General features: G+C 44.4%; 1 non-coding gene across 1 annotated transcript; it reads left to right on the top strand.

The window, feature by feature from the left end:
• Positions 1 to 4940: 4940 nt before the first annotated feature.
• Positions 4941 to 5025, top strand: TRNAY-GUA. Its single transcript is given in 2 exon segments — positions 4941 to 4977; positions 4990 to 5025. It is a non-coding gene; the product is annotated as a tRNA-Tyr (tRNA).
• Positions 5026 to 5170: the final 145 nt, after the last annotated feature.

Here is a 5170-nt window from a genome sequence, read left to right as displayed (position 1 = left end):
TTCAGAGTGACGGATGGGTTTTTACACAGATCCCTCTCCGCACTTCTGATCTCCTGTATGCCTGATCTTATCTTTACCCCCTACTTTTGCTCTAATAAAATTATTTATTATTTTTCTATTTAAACGTTCTTTCAGGCTGAGATACTAATAATATTTTTGCGAACGTATACCATTAGCACCTTATTTCATATTGTGGATTGATAGTCGACTTTTTATTGTCGGGGAATGGCAGGCTTTCTGTCAAGTGATCTGAGTGCTGAGAGTTGGTTGGGGGACCCGAAGGAGGTCTTTTCAGAGAAGGAATTATCAGCACAGACAGCCTATATCAGCATTACCTCCTCCTTTAAAAATCTCACACGTCTCTATAAGGACTATATACGGTGCTGGTGGGAGGTTCAAACTTTGGACACATATATTAAGAACAATATAGTCCCTAGAGGACTAAGAAATCCCATCCTTTCCACAGCCCGTGTCCGTACGAACGAGTTCCTTGTCAAGTGGGAACAAGAATCTATTGAGGGTTCCCTTCGCCTCATGAGGCTGTTACTTGAAGAGGAGAAACGTATTTTAATTTAAAAGTGAGAGTGATCTAAAGGAAAGTATTTCTCAGACTAAAAAGTTTAGTGAACATACTGACTTTGGAAAAAAAGAAACTCTGCTACAGCAAAACATCGAACGTTTCACCTGTTATGTAAAGGAGAAGAAACATCTGTTGTACAATAGGGACATTAAAGACTTTATGGAGGGCAAAGTCTTTGATTTTGGTCCGAAACGTCAGACCACCTCAGAGGTTGACACTGAGGTGTCATCCTCGGAGGGGGAGACAGATCTCGAACTAGGAGCATCCAATTGGGGTCCTTTTAGATCTCGGGGGGGGGGGGGGGGAGAGACAGCGAGGTAGACAAGGCAGAGGATCTAGAGTTTTTTTTTAGACAACACACCCCCATTATCAGAATACCTCTTGCGCCACAAGAAGGCACCTGAGGTTCCCAAATAGAGGACCTCCAAGTGGTTAATTTGTCGCAGCGCTCCCTGCCCCTGTTGAAATGGAAGTACTCAGAAAGGGCCTCTCGTTTGTCCCTCTGCAGAAACTCAATATATTTAATTGGGTTAAAGACCTGAATTTATATGTACGTAAGCTAAAATGGAAGAAATTTTTCCTAACTCATGACAAACGCGTTTGCCAGGAGTTGGGGATTTCAGTGGAAGACTTGCAGGATGTTCAGTTGTTGGCTGATTTATATGATGAGGGTGATAGAGGCATTGGTGATGGCCCGTTCACAGATCTGAGAAATCGATCTAGAATGTTCCCTCCAATGAATGACAACACACCAATCAATACCTTTATTTCGGTTGTCACTCAGGACCTCCATAAACTGAAGGGACAATATTTTGGATCTGACAACCTCAGCCCCAATCAAAGACAAGCATTGGGAGACCTGGAGAAGGACCCCAATATTGTCATAAAACCTTCCGACAAAGGGGGCAATATTGTCATCATGGATCAAGAATCATATTGTGACATGTGCCTTAGAATCCTACAAGATACCACCACATATAGACGCCTCCCCTCTGATCCGACCCCTGTCTTCAGGCAGCAATTGTCCACACTTCTTAATGAAGCCCTGAAGAACAAGCTTATCAGCAAAGCGGAAATGGATTTTCTGCTGCAAAAATTTCCGGTTCGTGCCGTGTTTTATAGCTTACCTAACCTTCACAAGCAGAGCACACCGATGAAAGGCAGGCCCATTGTATCCGGCATTGGTAGTCTCACGGCCAATATTAGCACATATATTGACGTGATACTTAGTTCTTTTGTGGCGAGTTTACCATCTTTTGCCTGTGATACAATGGAAGTCCTACAGCGCCTTGAGGGCATTCAATGCGATGAAGATATGTGGCTTGCTACCCTGGATGTGGAGGCCCTGTACAGCTCCATCCCACATGATCTTGGATGTGCTGCTGTGCGGGCCTTCTTTCAACAGAGGGGGGAACATCTTCATCGACACAATGCTTTGTGATGGAGCTGCTAGATTTTGTAATGAATCGTAATATGTTTCTTTTTCACCGTCCAATTTTCCACCAGCTTAGGGGAGTTGCGATGGGCAGTCAATGTGCCCCTACTTATGCAAATCTCTACCTGGGCTGGTGGGAAAGAGAGGTCGTCTTCAGTGAAGCAATGGAGCAGTACACGTCGTCGTATTAATCTGGACCAGATATATCGACGAAGTGCTGATACTGTGGAAGGGGACCAAGGAGTGTTTCACCCAATTTATAGCCGAGCTTAATAACAACCAGCTCGGCTTGTTTTTTACATCTGACATTAATGAGCACAATATCACGTTCTTGGATCTGACCATTTCGGTGGGGACAGACAGAAAGATCATTACCAATTTGTTCCGCAAGCAGACAGCCACCAATAGTCTGCTGAGGTGGGACAGCGGCCACCCCCTGGCCCTCAGGAGTGGCATTCCTAAAGTCCAGTACTTTAGGGCCAGGAGAAATTGCTCAGTAATGGGGGATTTCAGGGTGGCCGCAAATGACTTGAGGACACGGTTCATACGCAGGGGTTACCCTCAGTATACACTCAAAAGAGCATACCATCACTCTATGAGTGTCAACCGTGAAAACTACTGGTCCCAAAACCGAAGCCATCTGGTCAGAACAGCCCAAGGATCATAGCCACGTATGACAAAGCGGAGAAACAAGTATGGGAGATCCTTCAAGGGCACTGGCCTATTTTACAGTCAGACCCGGACATCGGTGCACTGGTGTCAGATTGTCCTCCGATTACTTATTGGCGCTGTTCTAATATACGAGATCGCCTGGTTCACAGTATTTACCTACATCCAACACCTGATACATGGCTCAAAAATACACTCACTGGTACTTTTCCATGTGGTGCATGTATTATCTGTGGGAACATCATGAAGGGGAAATACTTCACTAGCCATGTGACTAAGGAGAGATTTTCCATCAGATCCTTCATCAGATGTACATCGGTGGGAGTCGTGTATTTATTGACCTGCCAGTGTGGCGTTCAATATGTGGGCAAAACCAGGCGTGAACTGCGCAGACGTATAGGTGAACACCTGCTCGATATTAAAAACGGACGTGATACCTCTGTGGCACGCCATGTGTGTGACCATCATGGTGGTAACCCAGAGGTACTGAAGGTCCAGGGGATTGAACACATTGTGACATCCATTCGCGGAGGGGACATTGATGTCCCGTTGCATCGCAAAGAAACTGAATGGATATTCAAGCTGGACACAGCATACCCTAAAGGATTAAATGAGGCAGTATCATTTTCCTGCTTCATTTAGATCATTATGGGATAGCATATTATAGGTCCACTATTGTGCTATGTCAAGATGCTATGGGCATGACTAATTGGTGTGATTGCCCTGGAACACTGTAGCATCTTGATATTTACATCACATGACACCTATCTTCCAGTCTAGTTGCCTTAAGCATGGCTGTCTGTATTTTTCTGACACCTCTATTTATTGATGTGTGTCAGTCCTTTTATGTCTGCCTCTTTCATATATCCCCTCCAGCCTCTGATACTCATGTCACTTGCATCTATGTCCCCCATACCATTGAGCAGATCGCTGCTCCTCCCCAGAGTGGAATATGCTGCAGTGTGCGATGGTCACGTCAGGGAGCGCGTCAGAGGTACGCGCCTCCTTCCCTGATTGGTGGCCCACGCCGGCACACACCCTCTGGGGGCGGGCGTTAAGTTATTTATATCCGGCTTGTATTTGGCCGCACGCGACCATCACAAGCGCCGGAGTTTGCACGCTACAGTACTTTAGTTTCATCTAAACTGACACACACTTGTTCGCTCCTGATGACGCATGACAAATACAAGTCATGCAGAAATGCGTATAGAGCGAGTCTTAGTGTCCTGTTGTACCGCTGAATGAGTGGGGCAGCTGCTCTATAGCAGGCTTTCAGAGTGACGGATGGTTTTTTACACAGATCCCTCTCCGCACTTCTGATCTCCTGTATGCCTGATTTTATCTTAACCCCCTACTTTTGCTCTAATAAAATGATTTATTATTTTTCTATTTAAACGTTCTTTCAGGCTGAGATACTAATGACATGGACAGGTGCCCAGATATGCAACACCCTGAGTTCTACAATTAGCAAGAGTCTCTCATAAGATAGGTTTTACTGGTAGAGAGACTCTGGATTTCCAAATAAAGGGACAACAAATACAGTCCTGTCCACACCTGAAAGTTCCACAGGGTTTTCTACTAAGCCACATGTCCGTCTGAGAGGGTGCTTTGTAATGACTGTACTAGTCGGTCCCTGACTGACCTATCCAGTTACATTTTAGGGGTTTCCTTTCAGTGATTTAAAGTTCTTATCATCTGTATTCAGGATCATAATCCCCGACAAGTAGAGAGGAGGAGGCAGCTCAGTGTTGTAAAGTAACTTGTCCTCATGTATGATCAGGACAGGTTTTGTGTGCACTAATGGGACAGCGGCCATTTTGTTTCCCCTGATGATTGCCCACCAGACAAAACGAGCCATTGTAAATAATGAAAGGTATTTGAGAATTTATTTATAATAAAGTAATATTTAAGTATTTTAATTTTCTTAATTCCTGGAGAACCTCTTCAAGTATATGGTAGGGGCAGCGTGAGACCTGGTGATGATGGAATCTGAAGAGTCTTGTTTTTCTCATACATGGTATTGTCTTCTATAACTACCAAATGGTCTAGCGGTAAGGATTCCTGGTTTTCACCCAGACGGCCCGGGTTTGATTTCTAATATGGGAAGTTGAGTTCTTATGTTTCTTTCCCTCTAAACCTTCTATTGCTTCCTGATATCGGTGACGCCTCGCAGTTTTATCACCAGGGTAATACCTCCCATCAGTGCGTTTTGCAAATACCAGTGGTGAGAACAACAGGTTAACTGCAAAATGCAAGCCTTCGATAGCTCAGTTGGTAGAGCGGAGGACTGTAGAGGAGTGCAGACATCCTTAGTTCACTGGTTCGATTCCGGTTCGAAGGACTTCTCTTTTAATCATAATGATTTTTTTTTGCATATGACCACATAATAATATCTAGACTTCTAGAATAAGTAGATGGGTATGAAATCACAATTTCCTTTTGTTTTATCTATGGAGAATAAATCCTCCTCATTTTCCAAATGCGGC

Source organism: Bufo gargarizans, unplaced genomic scaffold (assembly GCF_014858855.1).
Source record: "Bufo gargarizans isolate SCDJY-AF-19 unplaced genomic scaffold, ASM1485885v1 original_scaffold_1163_pilon, whole genome shotgun sequence".
Taxonomy (NCBI): domain Eukaryota; kingdom Metazoa; phylum Chordata; class Amphibia; order Anura; family Bufonidae; genus Bufo; species Bufo gargarizans.
Note: the sequence above shows the minus strand (reverse complement) of the source record. Positions and strands in the feature narration are given on the sequence as shown.